This window comes from Mustela lutreola, chromosome 9, assembly GCF_030435805.1.
Source record: "Mustela lutreola isolate mMusLut2 chromosome 9, mMusLut2.pri, whole genome shotgun sequence".
Taxonomy (NCBI): domain Eukaryota; kingdom Metazoa; phylum Chordata; class Mammalia; order Carnivora; family Mustelidae; genus Mustela; species Mustela lutreola.
This window is the reverse complement of record NC_081298.1, coordinates 106,301,079-106,319,603: the sequence shown is the minus strand read 5'-3', so window position 1 is coordinate 106,319,603 and position 18,525 is coordinate 106,301,079. Positions and strand designations below refer to the sequence as shown.

At 38.9% G+C, this 18,525-nt stretch overlaps 1 pseudogene; it reads right to left on the bottom strand.

Annotated features, from left to right (window-relative positions):
• Positions 1-9,554: 9,554 nt before the first annotated feature.
• LOC131808411 (large ribosomal subunit protein eL37-like) lies at positions 9,555-9,801 on the bottom strand (annotated as a pseudogene).
• Between the last annotated feature and the right edge of the window lie 8,724 nt (positions 9,802-18,525).

Sequence of the window (18,525 nt, the reverse complement as noted above, 5' to 3'; positions counted from 1 at the left end):
AGACCACATCCTGTCTTTAAAATTCATTTAAAATTCAGCTTTGTTCTTCTTGCCTACATCCACAGATGCTCCCTTCTGTTGTTTCTTCTATTCTACCATGAGTGAAATCAGCCATGGGTGCCTTTCTCCTAAGAAGGCTTGCCACTTCATAGATTTTCACATACAAGTTTTCTTTGAGAGCTTCTAATGGACTTAACCATGATTCTGTGGATTACGCAGCTAACTCTCATCATTACAGTGGGAAAAACATTCTCTTGAAGATTTCTACATCTAAAGTAGAAAGCAAAAGGCAACTTTGTTTGCTTTTATTACTCTTTCAATTACAACTGGACTGACTCTGATCCACTGTTTGAATCTTTTAGCCCTTGGATAACCATGATATCTGATACACCTGCCTTTGACTTAGTCTTGACCCCAATCTTTATGCATTCACGGCATTTAAATTAGGCATGCCTACCTTCTCATGCCTGGGATTTTTCTATCCATTCTTATTTTTCTTTGAATCTATACATAGTAGTACTAATTACTAGCAGTTGCTTAATAAATATTGATTTGACCCTTGACAGTTTGAATCTGTTGCTCCCAAATTCCTTGCTCATTCCTCTTCCATGTATATTCTGAACCAACATCCTTCTTTACACAGCTCTCTCCAGATTTTCTGAATCCTTCCCTTTTTCTCTGTCATGCTCAGGATCCATTTACAGCTTAGTGGACATGACCAGGCATGGCTGAGAGGAAACAGAGATACCAGGCAGACCCATGATGTCAGCAGATATGCCAGGCAGATTTCTTAGGTGAACACAGCATAACCACAGAAAAGTCTGCACACATACACACAAGAGGAAAAGTCAGAGAGGCTTGGCATTCAAAGACAGGGCATAAAGACCTGGAAAGAAAAAAGGGAGAAGTCTGGACTATATGTCTAAATGAACTGTGTAGAATTCACCAGTGAAGTCAGCTAGTCTTTGGGTTTTCTTTGCTGGTTTTTGATTACTGATTCAATTGATCTCTTTACTTATTATAGGTCTGTTCAGGTTTTATACTTCTTCAGTCAATTTTAGTGGCTTGTATGTTTCCAGGAACTTATCCATTTCATGTAGGTTATCTAATTTGTTGGTGTATGATTGTTCATAGTATTTTCTTGTAAATCTTTCTATTCCTTTTTTTAAGATTTTATTTATTTATTTGATGGAGAGAGAGAGATCACAAGTAGGCAGAGAGGCAGGCAGAGGAGGCAGCATCCCTGCTGAGCAGAGAGCCCAATGTTGGGCTCGATCCCAGGACTCTGAGATCATGACCTGAGCTGAAGGCAGAGGCTTAACCCACTGAGCCACCCAGGCACCCCATCTCTTATTTCTGTAAGGTTGGTACTAATATCTCCACTTTCACTTCTAGTTTTATTAATTGTGTCTTTTCCCCCCATTGGCTAGTGTAGCTAAAGGTTTGTCAGATTTGTTGCTATTTTTCAAAGAACCAACTTTTGGGGTCATTAACTCTCCCTATTATTTTTCTAACATCTATTTTAATAATCTCAAATCTTTATTATTTTCTTCCTTCTGCTAGCTTTGGATCTAGTTTGTACTCTTTTTCCTAATTTCTTAAGGTGTACAATTATTGAGATCTTTTAGTTCCCTCATGCAGTTTTTGCTGCATGTCATAAGTTTCGGTATGTTGTGTTTTTGTTTTCATTTGTCTCAAAACATTTCCTGATTTCCTTTGTGATTTCTTCTTTGACCCAGTGATTATTTAAGAGTATTACTAATTCATACTTCATGAATTATTTTGTTTTTCTTTTGTTAATGATCTATAATTTTTTTCAGTTGTGGTCAAAGAGCATGCTTTGTATGGTTTCAATGCTTTTAAATTTATTGAGACATTTTGTGACTGCTACTGATCTGGGAAGTGGGGGATGGTAGGTAGGTAAGTAAAAGTGCCAAACAATGCTATATTACAAAAATCTAGTGGCTTACTTCTGCATTTAGCATTCCTCTGTTTGTTATCTGGTTTTTAACATGTTCTAGAGTTCTGTAAAGTTCATTCACATAATTTTTACAAACATAATCATTGTTTTATTTATTTTTTTAAGATTGTATTTATTTATTTGACAGTGTGTTTGAGAGAGAGATTGCAAGTAGGCAGAGAGGCAGACAGGGTGGGAATGGGGGAAGCAGGCTCCCTGCTGAGCAGAGAGCCCAATGCAGGGCTTGATCCCAGGACCCTGGAATCATGACCCAAGCTGAAGGCAGAGGCTTAACCCACTGAGCCACCCTCCACCCCCATAATCATTGTTTTAAAAGAGAAACAGAATTTTAAACCTCCTTACTTTGCTATTGTCAGTCCTTTATGATATTCTGATTTTCATGCATCTTACTTTTACACATGTCATAAGCCCCAAAATACATTTTTATTATTTTGTTTAAAGTCAATTATCTATTAAAGAAATTAAGATAATAATAAAAATCCTTAATGTTTACCCACATAGTTACCATTTCTGGGGCTTTTCATTCCTTTATGTCTATTCAGGCTTCCATTTGGCATATATCTTTTTTTCCTGCCTGTAGAACTTCCTTTAACATTTCTTGTAGTGTGGCTATTCTGGTGAGTTTAAGTAGTTTGATTATCATGTGCCTTGAGATAGTCTTCTTCATGTTCTTATGCTTGGAGTTGTTGAGTTTCTTGGAGCTGTAGATTTACAATTTTCAAATAACTTGAAAAAGCTAGTCATTACTTCAAATTCTTGTTTGTTTGTTTTCTTCTCTATCTTCTTTCTCTTACTCCAATTGAACGTATATTGGGCCACCTGAAGTTGTCCCACGCTATCTGATGCCCTATTAAATAGTTTTTTCAGTATTTTCACTCTGTTTTATTTCAGGTCATTTTTATTGCTATGTCTTCCAGCTTACTAATTTTTCTTCTGAAGGGTCTAGTCTGCTGCTAATCTCTTCCATGGTATTTTTTTTGTTTGTTTCAGACATTGGTTTTTATTATCTCTAGAAGTTTAATTTGGGTCTTTTGCATATTTTCCATGTCTCTCCCTCACATGTTTCTGCTTTCCTCTACCTTCTCTATCATATGGATATACTGGTAATAACTGTTTTAATGTCCTTGTCTACTGATTCTATCATCCATGATATTTATGGGTCTGTTTCAGTTGGTTGATTTTTCTTCTCATTGTAAATAGTATGTCTGGTGTTTTTTGATGTTGTGAATTTTGCTTTGCTGGGTCCTAGATATTTTTTGTATTCCTAAAATAGTACTGAGCTTTGTTATAGTGTTTCATCACACTATTGAGGCGATTAGTTTAAGGCTTATATTGTTCTTCTGCTATCTTTACCTAATACCCCATGAATGGTTCTATATTCTACTCTACCCTGTACAATCATTGGCTATTCCTGACTCTCTGGAAGCTCTGGTGATAGTGTTCCTTTCAGACAGTTATTTTCCTAGTTTGGGGTAGATTACTTACCCATATGCCCTGAGTATTTAGAGCATTTAGCTAACCACTTTGAAGTGAACCTTTTACATTTATCTGGAACTTTTTCTTTGTGCAGCTCTTTCCCTTCTGGTACGCAGCTCAATGAATTCTAGCTGCCTTGGCCTCCCCAATCTCCCAAGACTATCTGTTCAGCTCAAGCAAACCCAGGGTTTTGCCTGGGTTCCCACTCCCTGAACTGTGGCCTAAAATCTCTCAAAAATGTAACCTTGGGCAATTTCAGGGCTCATCTAATTTGTTTCCCCTCTTTCAGAGGAATCCCCTCTTTCAACAATTCCCTCAATTGTGGGCTTGCACTACATAATGTTATGTTTGAAACCCATTATTCCATATATTTTGTCTGTTTCTTTTATTTGTTTCAGGCAGGGAATACATCTGGTCCCTGATATTTTATTTTTTCAAAAGCAGAATTTCACCAAACATGTAATTCAGGTCAATGGAGAAAAAGATAAATTATTCAATAAATATTGTCAACACATCTTTTATTTATTTATTTATCTATTTATTTATTTATTTAACAGAGAGAGAGAGAACAAGCAGGCAGAGAGACAGGCAGAGGGAGAGGAGGAAGCAGGCTCCCCACTGAGCAGAGAGCCCGATGCGGGACTCGATCCCAGGACTCTGAGATCATGACCTGAGCCGAAGGCAGCAGCCTAACCCACTGAGCCACCCAGGCGCCTTGTCAACACATCTTAATCAGGGTTCTAATTTGCAATCATAGAAACCAACTGAGACAGTTTTAACAAAAATGTATTAAGCAATATTAATTAGATTAAAATTTTTTCTATAAGGGTCATTGAGTTGAGCATTGAGGTGAAGCATTTAAAAACTAAGTAAGCCTGTTCAGCTGCCCACAGAATGGTCACACCATTTCTTGCACTGGTATCACACTTTACAACATAGATGTGCTGCTGCTGCTGCTGCTGCTGCTGACTTCTTATCTTTCTGCTGTGCTTTATCATCTTCCTCAGGAACTACATTGGGTAGTAGTACCTGCTTCCCCATGATGCTCTCTAAATCTCTAAATTTCCAAATCAAGACCTCACTTGTACATGCCTACTTGATGAAGTCTAGGTCATGTGTCTTTCTCTTACCCACAATAGAAGTTGGGGAATTGAATGTTGCCTCATACTTTGAGGAGGCAGGGCACCTAACATAAGAACATTCCCAAATATAGAAATGAGATTGAAATGACACTGGGTGGCCACAAATATGACATATGATCCCGCAGTAGAAACTGGATAGTTTTTACAAAAAGATAAAGTTGAATCCCTATCTCATCTTTTACACCAGAAGTTGAAAGATTTAAGCCAGGAAAAATAAAACTATAACAGTACTAAAAGAAAATGATGGATTTAAAGTTTTAAAAGTAACTATTTTTTTTGCATCTCTATCTTTTCATCAAATAATTGGGCTTAAAGATTTTTTTTTAAAGATTTTATTTATTTGTCAGAGAGAGGGAGAGCGAGCACAGGCAGACAGAATGGCAGCAGAGGCAGAGGGAGAAGCAGGATCCCTGCCAAGCAAGGAGCCCGATGTGGGACTCGACCCCAGGACGCTGGGATCATGACCTGAGCCGAAGGCAGCTGCTTAACCAACTGAGCCACCCAGGCGTCCCTGGGCTTAAATATTTTAAATAAACATTATATTAGACCAATGAAATGTTGATGACCTATGAAATGAACATAAATCCAACTCAATGACTGTACTTTAGGAGTAAGCTATATTAATAGCATCTGGGAGGTGTTCCAAAGACTCTACAAAGCTTCTCATCTGTTTGACAAAGTATCTACAAACAATTTACTGTGTTTCTGGGTCCTACCCCCTCAGGTCTCTATTTTTGTCATCACATACATTTCCCATGGAGCCTTTTTAGCCTCTAAGAGCTTGCTGGGGGTGAAAGGATCTTAATTGTGGTGTTACTAACTGCTGCTGAAAGTTCTTAATTACTTTGGTCAAACAGCAGACACAAGGAGAGACACAGGTACGGTGAAAATAACCAGGGCTTTAACTCATGTGTGAACCCTGGGTTTTGCCCTGGCTCCATCATTTATTGGATGATTGAGCACATTATCTAATCTCTGCGAGTCTCCTTTCCTCACAGATAAGACTGCTGCAGTAATACCTACCACACACAGTTATGTGTGTGTGTATCTGTATAAAATAAATTAATTCATAACATATGTATTTATATATGTTATTTTCATTAATTGATGAAAATTAATTATTATCCATCATTTGTTATTATTTGTTATTAGCAAAATTAACATTATAAATACATATTACTTTCACAAAATGAGATATGGTCAATTATGTATATTTTAATGCGTACATATGCTCAACAGTATTTATAAAATTAATTTTAAAATAGCAAAGTATTACAAAACTTTGGAAAATTACCCTTCTGATAGGTCAAGGAAGACAGGGTTTGCACTGTGGAATAGTAAACATGATTACATAAGGCAGAGAGTCATACATTTAAAAATAACAAGGACTCAGAGTTGAATTGTTGAGATCAAGAGGTTAAGAAAATTAAGTTAGTAAAAAGTTTTCATTCTCAGTGATTTTTAACAGTGATAACCTTTCAGAACTCTATCTCATTTGCCTAAAGTGAGAGAGTCATTCCCCTCATTACTTATCATTAAGTTCTGGAAAGTAAAACAGGTTTTATTCATTCCATATTTAGGGGAAACACAAGTTTTGTTCTTGCAGTTCCTGGTTCAACAAGAGCTATAGGGAAGTAATATCTAACCTTGGAAAGTTGAGGAAATGTTTATGAAAAAGACAAATTATTGAACAAACTGCCCTAAATATCTTTCTTGTTTAAACATCTTCTTATTTCCCCCCAAAATCATATTTTGGCTTATTTGACTTAGCTGAACTTGACTGTTAGAACCAACAATAAGGTAAATTTGAAGACATAGTTGCCATGATGTGAGGCTCTAGAAAAGTGAAATAAATCCTCTTATTGGTCCACTTATCTGCTATATGGCATTTTCAAAACCATCTTTTATACCATTACACACCATTTAGAATAGCCAAAATCCAAAACACTGGCAATACCAGATGCTTGTGAGGATGTGGAACAACAGGAACTCTCTCATTCATTGCTGGTAGGAAGGAAAAATGATATGGCCACTTTGGGATACACTTTGGCAGTTTCTTAAAAAACTAAGCATACTGTTACCATGGGATGAGCAATTTGCTCCTTGGTATTTTCCAAAGGAGTTGAAAACTTATGTCCACATGAAAACCTGCTCACAAATGTTTGTATCAGTTTTAATCATAACTGCCCAAACTTGAAAGCCACCAAAATGTCCTTCAGCAGAAAAATGGATAAATAAACTGTGGTATATCTAAACAATCAGCACTTCAAAAGGAATGAGCTATCCAACCATGAAAAGACGTGGAAGATTCTTAAATGCATTTTACTAAGTAAAAAGAAGCTAATCTGAAAAAGTTACATTCTGTATGATTCCATCTGTGTGGTGTTCTGGAAAAGGCAAAACTATGGAGACAGTAAAAAGATCAGTGGTTGCTGGGAATGGGGGAGGGGAGGAAGAGGGATGAATGGGTAGAGCATATAGTATTTTTAAGGCAGTGAAAATACTCTGTATGATACCATAATGATGGATGCATGACATTCTACAAAGTCATATACGTTGTACATAAAATGTACAACACCAAGAGTGAACATAATGCAAACTATGGTTGATTATGATGTGTCAGTGTAGGTTCCTCAGTTGTAACAAATGTACCATGGTTGTGGGGAATGTTAGTAAGGTGGAATAATAACTCCTGTTCACCTTTGAATCACTCCAGTGCCGCATCTCTGACCTTCCCAAAGTAGCCCTTCATTCTCCTGCCCTCAGGGCTCAGAGATTAGGGTGGGTATGTGGGGTGGGGGAATAGTCAACAGAGGGGGTGATGAATGCTAGGATGGCCAAGTAAAGGCTTCAGTCCAAGCCCCAGTTTTGTGGAAGAAGTGACACTGCAACTGTTTGCCAGGCAAAGACAGGATGGAGAGATAATTTTATGCCAAGGGAAGAGCATGTACAAAGGCCCAGAGAAAGGAAGCTAAAGAGTTTTACTGGCCCAGATAGAAAGGGGATTTGAGCCATGTCAGGGAGTTTGGACTTTATGCTGAGAGCAAACAGCATCCATTGAATGGTTTCAGCAAACTTAAGCAGATCGTGAGTTATAAAATGAAAGATATGAGAACAGCAGCAAAGATAAGTCAGGAGATTGTTCTCTTAAATGAGAGAGGAGATGATGGTGGCTTGATCTAGGTTAGTGACAGAGGAGGTGGAGAGTAATGGAAGAGCTTGGAAAACAATAAGAAATGATCAGTAGAACTTGGTGATGCATAAAGAGGGGCTAAAAGTATAAGAGGAATGCAGGATGATTCCAGGTTTTCTGGCTTGAGCCATGGGGTAGATGGTGACCCGATCCCATGAGATGGGAGACAGGTGAAAAAGCTGGTTTACTGTATATATGAGTTGATCTAAAGACACTTACAGCTTATTTTTTTATTTCTCAGCTACAGCAGAGTCATTTAATGTTTAACAAAGATTAGCTGAACCTCTACTATGTGCCAAGCCCTGTTCCAGGCACTAGGGTATGGTAAGAAATAAGGCAGAAAAAAATTCTTGTCCCCCTGGTGCTTGCATGTCATTGGGGAGATAGGGAAAAACAAATTTCTATATTATACAAAATCAGAAGATGGTAAGTGCTATGAATAGGAAAAGGGGGCTAGAATGGGGTTCTAAGTGAGAAGGTGACATCTGGACAAAGATCTGAGGATGTGTGGGAACATGCATGTGAGTACCTGAGGAAAGAATGTTCCCAGGAGAGGGACCAGCAAGTGCCATCAGGCAGAGGTGTCCCTGGAATGTCCCACGGAGGCCAAGGTTGCTGCAGCAGAGTGAGTAAAGAGGGCTAAGGCTAACAGGTAACAGAAGGCCAGTGTTGGTCCTCATGGGCACTGTAAGAATTTGGATTTTAGTCTGAGTGAAATGGGAAGGCACTGGAAGGTTTTCAGACTAAGAGAGAGATGACCTGACATATGTTTGGTCAGGATGCTCCTTGGGGCAAGAGCAGAAGTTTGGAGTCCAGTGAGGAGGTTACTGCTGTGGTCCAGGTGGGAGATGAAGGTAGAAGTGGAGGTGGTGGGAGGCAGTCAGATGATAGATGTATTTTGAAATCTTTGTGATGGATTGCATGTGAGGTGTAAGAGAAAGAAAAGAGTCACAGGCACAACCCACACTGACATACTGCCCCATCTTTACATAGTGGCCTTACTTGCAGATGCTCTTCATGAATGGCATTCCCTTGGTGCCTGTGCTCACTTCTGTGGTTCACCACAAAGTCTATTTCCATGAGAATTTGAGCTTGATGGTGCCAATTATGGTATCTTTAACATCACCACAAAATAACTGATGCATGTTCTGTATCCTCTTAACATGACCCTCATGAAGCAGGTGCTTTTATTCTTAGATGTTACATAATATTTTGAAACATTTAACTCTTTTATTCTCCCTGAATTTTCCCCTTTTTCTTTCTTCTGTGGAAGTCCCCGACCCCATACCATTAAACTGAGGAGTAATATAATCTGTTGGCAAAAGTAAAGTGGATTGGTTTGAAGTAGAAGCTTTAAGAACTAGCCCAAGGTTCTCCACATCTCCTTTCCCTCTGCCACAGTGACCTACAATATTCCATATAGAGGCTGCTCCACCAGCATGGATCCTGAGGTGAAAAGAACATGGAATACAGTCTCATCCTCAAAAAACATGTAGCATGAGGGAGAAATAACCTTTGCTCCTTTAAGCCATTGAGATTTGGGACTCATTTGTTACTACTGCAGAACCTAACCTATCCTGACTGATTTGGTGATACCTACTAACCACTCAGCAGGGCTGCTGAGATTCTGGGCCTCAAACCTGGGTAGTGTAGCTGCAGTTATTGCACCCATAGCAAAATGTAACACTACTTCTTTAATAATAATAATAATTATTATTATATCTTAAACTAGAACACATATCGTGACTAACTGTTGAAATCCTTAAGAGGTAATGGATCCTGCAACACCAGCCCTCTTGGGTTTAAGTGTTATTCCTTCATGGAATCCATGCCTAAATCTGCAGCATACAGTCTTTGGGTGGCTCATCTTTCAACCTTAGCACTCCAGTTTTACTTTCTCTTCTACTCAGCAGGGAAGCCACACTTGCTGCCGGTCAACTTCTTCTAAGATAGAAGACTTTAAAATCATAGCAACACAACATGTGTGTCTCATTGCCAGGCTTTCCAAATGATTATCTTCTCTTTACCACTTTGCTTCTGCAGCTGAGCAAAAAGAAGCCTGAAGAGTAACACTGCCTCTTTATATAAACACAAAAGTTGCAACACACAGCAACTCAGACAAGCAACATACAAAACTTTTTTTTTTTTTAAACCTCATTTTTGTTTTAAGCCTCTACTTTCCAGAGTGCTATAAACTCCAGCGCAGGGTTGCATCTTAAACAGTATATCCTGGATGTACTTCTAAGTTAGTAGATACAGATTTACAGAATAACCTTCTTAATTCCCATCACTTCCCTGGTTGGACTTCTCCACTGACTTCTGTCTTAGTCTGAGTAAAACCCAACTCTTACATCCCTTTGCCTGTACATCCCTTTGCACTGGCCTGTCACTCTGGTCTCTTCTCCCACATCCTGGTACCATCCACACAGGCCTTCAGTCACTTCCTAGACTCGGAGCCTGGCTTCCAAGTAGAATGGTGCCACCTGCAGTCGAATCTGGAACTCTGTTCTCTCTGATCTTCCCAAGACTGGCTTCTCCTACTGGAGTATGTCTCAACTTAGCATTTATTTCCAGAAAGGGCCTTCCATGACTAGCCCTTCTCAACACTGCCTGTCCTCTCTCCCCCACCTTTGAGGAACACACTTACTTATGGAATTTATCATTACCTGAATCTACCATGTTGATTTATTTACTTATTTATTATCCATCTCTCCCCCCTTCCCCACACACACCAGACAAGGAAGAAACGCATGTCTTGTTAACTACAGAAAATCTGGTGAAAACCCCTGCAGGTTTACCTGACACATGGTAAATGCTCAAGCTTAGGAATATTATTAATATTCTAAAGAGCGTTGATACATATTGTCAAAATGCTTTCCCAAAAAACTGGACAAGTTCTATCCTTCCCCTGCACCCTTGATAGTATTGGATAAGATTTACAAATTCTAATTTGCCATTGACCAAATTTGAATCCTACTATTTAAAATCTGCTTTTATTTGATTACTAGTAAGGCTAAATATTTCTTACCCTTTTTCTAAAAATCATTTATTCATATCCTTTTTCCATTGGCCAGTTAGGGAGTTAGTGCTTGTCATACTAATGTACATACCTTCTTTATAATGAAAGCTAGAATTTTAAAGATCAATGACCTTCCGGGAGCTTGAGTCTATTTTAAAACTTAGGCCCATAATGGGGCACCTGGGTGGCTCAGTTTGGTTAAGCCTCTGCCTTCGGGTCAGGTCATGGTCTCAGGGTCCTGGGAGGGAGCCTGCATGGGGCTTTCTGCTCAGCGGGGAACCTGCTTCCCCCTCTCTCTCTGCCTGCCTCTCTGCTTGCGCCTCTCTTGCCTCTCTGTGTGTCAAATAAATAAAGAAAATCTTTAAAAAAAGAAAAGACAACATAGGCTCATATTTAAAACATGGGCCTCCAGTGAGGAGGCCCAAGATGAAAACATGCATACCAAAATGGCTTGTTTTGTTTTGTTTATTTGTTTGTTTTCATTATGGGGGTGCATTCCTAGTTCATAAGCCATGTCAAGGGGATTATCACAGGGGTAAACAAAATACTTTTCAATATGGTAAAATACCCTAATGAAAACAGAGATAGAAACCTACAGTGAGCCTGGCAGATAAGCAGAAGTCTTAGAGCAGGCTTCAAAATAAGACTGAAGGTGAATTTCAAAGGGAAATGCAAATCGAGGTCTCTTTATGAAACCAGCATTAGATAAAGTTACAATTAATAATATTAAAGCTAATTTAAAAGGTAAGATGACTATTACTTCTATTTATTTTCTATTAATTCATTTAAATAATGCTTATTATCTCTGTACACTCAAGCCATTTTAATGAAAAGTTGACTTGATGGGTATTTTGTATCTGCCCCTCCAGATTTGCCACTTCCTATTTTCATGCCCAGGAGGTTGACCCTCCTGTTGGAAAGGAGATTGGAGGATAGGAGGAGAGAGCAGTTGGAGTGTTTACTCCCCAGGCTCTTCTTTCCCTGCTGGACTCTGATTTAACTACATTCCTTTAGTGGAGGTCCCATCTCCTATTGGGTGGCCCTCTTCTACAACCACAGCTGCCCCTTCCAGGCCCCAGTAACGCGTTCCTCCTCTTGCCCCTTGACCGGAGGGGCATGATGGCTCTAGTTATTTCTAGCCTGAAAGTATTGTCCTTGTGGTCAATCTTAACCCTGTCCTCACCCTGTAAATATTTCCTTCATTACATGCTCCTCAGTGATCCCACTTGAACCTGCAACTTGCTGCCAGGATCTGGACTGATAAAGGATGTTCCTTATTAAAAAGAAGGAAGAAAAGAAGAAAGGAAGGAAGGAAGGAGGGAAGAGGTACAAATTTAATAGTCCCCTGTTAGTTTACTACTACCAGTTAGTAGAATCATAGAGCATACAAAGAGGAAATAATCTCTTAACAATTAGATTTACAAGCCTCAGTAATGACAAACCTAATGACATGTTTGCCTGTTTTCCTTGCAGAGCTTTACTTCTATTGTGTCCCTGTACCTCTCTTTGTTATGTATGTTGGCAGAGACAGCTAGTTGTCTCTGCATATCCATTATCCTCTTTTAGTAATGGATCCCCAAGTTTTAGCTGGGCCCATAGCTGTCCAGCTCAAGGTTAAATGTCTGATCCTTCCCTGTAATTAGATGTGGCCATGTGACTCCAGGTCATGCCTTTAAAAGGAAGGCATGACTACCACTTCCTCCTCTCCCCTTCCTGCTGGGTGGACTGTTATAGGGTGGCCAAACAATCCCTGTTTGTACAGCTTCCTGAGACTCAGGACTTTTAGAGTTAAAACTGGGAAGATCTCAGGCAAAGGGGGGCAAGTTGGCAACCCTACTTGTAGGTACAATGGTAGAGACTGAAGTAGTCATTTTGGAAGCTGTTGAACTCCTGACCCTCTCATATCATTGAAAAATATACTCTTATTTTGTTCAGGCTCTTGTTATTTCAGTTTCTCTTACAGTGCCAAACCCATATCCCAATGAATTCATGTTTTTTTTTTCCTTTTCTTTTTCCCCCTTTCCCTTCTCCTCCTCCTCTCCTCGTCATCTTCTCCTTGAGGGCGTGTGCTCCCCACTGGAATATGATAATGGTTTTTGTTAAATGTACTCAAGTTTTTATTTATGTTGTATTTTTATTTTTATTTGTTTATTTATTTATTTTTGTCAGAGAGAATGAGCACAGGCAGAGTGCAGGCAGAGGCAGAGGGAGAAGCAGGCTCCCTGCTGAGCAAGGAGCCCAATGTGGGACTCGATCCCAGGACACTGGGATCATGACCTGAGCCGAAGGCAGCCGCTTATCCAACTGAGCCACCCAGGCGTCCCTGTATTTTTATTTTTTTAAGATTTTATTTATTTATTTGACAGAGATCACAAGTAGTCAGAGAGGCAGGCAGAGAGAGAAAGAGGAAGAAGCAGGCTCCCTGCTAAGCAGAGAGCCCGATGTGGGGCTTGATCCCAGGACTCTGGGATCATGACCTGAGCTGAAGGCAGATGCTTTAACCCACTGAGCCACCCAGGCGCCCTATGTTGTATTTTTAAAAGGTGGCCCATTAAACACATAATTACCATATGACCCTGCAACCCCACTCTTGGGATTATACCCCAAATAAGTGAAAAGGGATGCTTGAACAAAAACTTCACAGATGAATGTTTATAGCAGCACTATTCACAATAGCAAAAGTTGGAAACAATCCAAATGTCCAACAACCGATGAATGGATAAACAAATGTGGTATGCCCATTTGATGGAATATTATTTGGCTACAAAAAATAATGAAGTACTGATACACACTACAATATGGATGGACTTTGAAAATACTGTACTAAGAAGCAAAAGACCACATATTTTATGTCTCCACTTACACGAAATACCTGAATATGACATTCTACATAGAAGTAGATGACTGGTTGCCAAAGGTTGGAGGAGAGGGAAATGAGGAGTGATTGTTTAATGGGTACAGGATTTCTTTTGCAGTGATGAAAATGTTCTGAAACTACATAGTGGTGATGGTTGAACAACAATGTAAACATACTACTGCCATTGAATTGTACACTTTAAGACGGTTGAGATGGTGAACTTTATGTTAAGTGAATTTTACTACATACACATGAGTCTCTATAAGTGGAGCTGTGAAAGCTGAGGAAGCTGGTTGAGTTTCCTTCCTCCGTCCAATAGGTTCTTCTCACCATTTTACCTTTCTTACAAATTCCTAGAGAACCAGGGCAGTAACATACCCAGAGCATGGTGTTCCCTTGACTTTCACCATAAGCCACTGGACCCTACTCCTCTTTTTGGGGGAAGGCTCTCTGTTTGCCCCTGGACTGGGTGCTGGGCACTGGGCACTATTTAAATATGTCAAAAGTCAGAGGAATATTCCCAGCTGCAGAGGTCTAACATGGTAGAAGTCCTCAGCAGTAGACATGAATAATCCACCCCTAATACAAGTTAGGGCTTAAAGAGTTAGGGCATTTTAAGATTGATACTAGATTAATCCTTATAGGGGATATGATAGAATAATGGTCTCCTAAAGACATCCATGTCTTAATCCCCAGAACTGTAAATATATGTGTGTATATATATATATATATATACACATATACATATACACATATACATATACATACACACACACACACACACACACACACACACACACACACACACACTTTTTTACATGGCAAAATGATTCTGTAGATACAATTAAGTTAAGGATCTTGAGATGGAGAGATTATCCTGGATTGTCCAGGTGGACCTGATGTAATCAAGAATCCTTGGTGTGGGGATAGGGTGGGGTTGGTTTAGGAGGGTCAGAGAAGGAGATTGTGACTACAGAAGTGGGTGAGAGATGGGGGTGTGGGAGAGAGAGAGAGAGAGATGGCTTCTAGAGGCTGGAAAGCACAAGCAAACAAATTCTTCCCTACAGTCTGCAGAAAGAATTTAGCTCTGCTGATATCTTGATTTTAGGACTTCTGAGCTCCAGAAATGTAAGATAATAAATTTGTGTTATTTTGGGGTGCCTGGGTGGCTCAGTCATCCAAGCTTCCAACTCTTGGTTTCAGCTGAAGTCATGATCTCAGGGTTGTGAGATTGAGCCCCACATTCAGCTCTCTGTTCAGCTCTGAGTTTGCTTGGGATTTTTCTCTCTCCCTCTGCCCCTACCCTCCTTCTCTTTCTCTCTCTCTCTCTCTCACACACACACACACAAATGAAATAAAAATTTTTAAAAAATTTTGTGTTATTTTAAGCCAAAGAAAGGAAGGAAGGAAGAAAATGGCATGGTTGAAACTTTTCTGGTTCTCTTTCAAGAAATCTTAACATCTCTAAAAAAAAATTATTTTTTTCATGTATAGCTGTAAAGCAAATGTACATTTTTCCTCCTAGTGAGCTGATGATAAAGGCTATCCTTTGTGGGTTGCTTTTAACATAATTTGTGAGCTTTAGCTTGTGAAATCTTTCAAATAGCATTATAAGGCAGTTATATTATTCTTACTTTTCTTATAAGAAACCCAAGAAAGGTTAGGAAACTTACCTAAGAGCATGTAGCTAAGAAGAGTGAGTGAATCTTCATTTGAAGCTGCTGTATTAATATACCACTGTCCTATACTGTCTGTGACCCTCAGTGTAAAAAGATAGCCCATTATTTGACTGCTGCAGCTGTGATGGGCACATACAAGGGGGTGAAGGGGCCTCCTGGCAGCCCAGTTGGTTTGACAGATTTAGTCATCAGCTGCTCAGTACTCCAGTGAGTTGCTCCTGGAGCATCCTCTGGGGGGTCCCACTCCCTTTCGCTGCTCCCACACTGGACCCCCTTTTCACTTCCCTGTAGGGCTGCTTCAGACTGAAATTCCTGCTTAAACACTTACCCTTGACCATATGTGATGAGGATGCTTTTCCTTATTAAGGATTTAGTCTGAAATACTTTTATTTGTGTACTTTTGTATTGTCTCAGTATTTTTAATCCAATTTATGTTGCTTTGAATTATTTTAAGTGATATTAGTTTTTCACTTTTAAGTCTTTATCAGTTTTCTAGTTTTATCTTTATGATCTTTTTGTATTTCTTTGCTTTTAATCTTTTAAGACTTTCAAACTTTTATTTGTATGCATTTAAGTGATATCTTATTTTTCTAACATTGTTTTTAATTTTTAATCTTTTTTCGCTTTTCTTTTTTCTTTTTCTTTTTTTTTTTTGGAGGGGGAAGGGGTAGAGGGAGAAGGAAAGAGAATCTTTTTAAAAATTTTTTATTTTTTAAATTTCTTTTCAGTATACCAGAATTCATTGTTTATGCACCACACCCACATTTGCTCCATGCAAAATGTGTCCTCCATAATACCCACCACCAGACTCACCCAACTTCCCACCCCCCGCCCTTTCAAAACCCTCAGATTGTTTTTTCAGAGTCCACAGTCTCTCATGGTTCATCTCCCCCTCCAATTTCCCTCAACTCCCTTCTCCTCTCCATCCCCCCATGCCCTCCGTGTTATTTCTTAGGCTCCACAAATAAGTGAAACCATATGATAACTGACTCTCTCTGCTTGACTTATTTCAATCAGCATAATCTCTTCCAGTCCTGTCCACGTTGATACAAAAGTTGGATATTTATCCTTTCTGATGGAGGCATAATACTCCGTAGTGTATATGGACCACATCTTCCTTATCCATTCGTCCGTTGAAGGGCATCTTTGTTGGAAAGAGAGAATCTTAAGCAGGCTTGATATCCAGCACAGAGCCAGAGTCGGGGATCAATCTCACGACCCGAGATCCTGACCTGAGCCAAAATCAAGAGTTCATAGTTTAACCAATTGAGCCACCCATATGCTCCCTCTTAATCTTCTTGTAACTGTTTTTCTCCCTTTAATCTTTTTATTTTCTTTCTTTTTTTTTTTTTTTACCCTGCTATACTCTAGCAGTCACTATTTTATTCTCAATATTTTTGATCTTTTGGTTTTACTTGTTTCCATTTTTAAGAAATTCTTTACATTTTACATTAATTAGTTTCCATATACCTGAGAATGGGCTAATATTTAACATACATTTAAAAAAAAAAAGGTTGCAGAACTCAACACTAAAAAACCAAAATCATTCCATTAAAAGAATCGTCAGAATATCCGAATAGACATTTTTCCAAAGAAAACATGCAGATGGACAATAGACACATGAAAAGATGCTCAACATCACTCATCTTCAGGGAAATGCAAGTCAAGACCACAATGAGAGATCATCTCACACCTGTTAGAGTGGCTAGTATCAAAAAGATAAGAAATAACAAACATTGCAGAAGATATGGAGGAAAGAGTACCTTTGTGTACTGTTACTGGGGATCCAAATTGGTGCAGCCACTATGAAAACAGTATAGTTTCCTCAAAAAATTAAAAATAGAACTACCACACAGTCCGGTAATTCCACTTCTGGGTATTTATCCAAAGAACATAAAAACACTAACTTGGAAAGATATATGCAATCTATGTTTATTGAAGCATTATTTACAATAGGCAATATATAAAAGCAACCCAAGTGTTCGTCGATAGAGAAATGGATAAAGAAGATGTGTGTGTATGTGCATGCACGCTCTTGCAATGGAATATTACTCAGCCATAAAAAAGAATGAAGCCGGGGTGCTCGGGTGGCTCAGTGGGTTAGAGCCTCTGCCTTCTGCTCAGGTCATGGTCCCAGGGTCCTGGGATCAAGCTCCGCATCGGGGTCTCTGATCAGTGGGGAGCCTGCTTCCCTTCCTCTCCCTCTGCCTGTCTCTCTGTCTACTTGTGGTTTCTGTATGTCAAATAAGTAAATAAAATCTTAAAAAAAAAAAAAAGAAAAAAGAATGAAGCCTTGGCATTTGTGACAACATGCATAGACCTAAAGGGTATTATGCTAAATGAAATATCAGACAGAGAAAGATACATACCAAATGATTTGACTTCTATGTAGAATCTAAAAAACAAAACAAACAAAAAAACAGAAATAGAGGGCACCTGGGTGGCTCAGTGGGTTAAGCCTCTGCCTTCGGCTCAGGTCATGATCTCAGGGTTCTGGGATTGAGCCCCGTGTCAGGCTCTCTGCTCATCAGGGGGCCTGCTTCTCCCTCTCTTTCTGTCTGCCTCTCTGCCTACTTGTGATCTCTCTCTCTCTATCAAATAAATAAATAAAATCTTAAAAAAATAGAAATAGATTCACAAAATACGGAGTATTAGTAGTTGCCAGAGGGGTTGAGGGTGAGAGAGTGGGAAACATAGATGAAGGGGATTGAGAGGTACAAAATTCCAGTTACAAAATAAATAAGTTACAGGGATGAAAAATGCAACATGGGGAGTATAGTCGCTAATATAATAATATGTGGTTACGGATGGTAACAACACTTAACCATGGTGAGCACTGTGTAACATAGATAAATGTGGAATCACTATTTTGTATACTTGAAACTAATGTGACATCGTATGTCAGATATGCTTCAATAAAAAATTAATTAATTAATTAGTTTCCTTATTTTTATTTATTTCATATGTCTACTCTTAAACTGTTAATCTCTTTTGTTATCTGAACACATTATATTGGCTTGGGATTATTTATTCTTAAAAGTCATTTGGTACTTTGCTGTTGGAATTCATTTTCATATTTACATTATTTTAAATTCCTTAAAAATAATTTTATATTTAAGTCATGCCATTACTTGTAGGAATTATTAAGTTCTGGTTTTGTTGGGGTTGAATTTGTTTC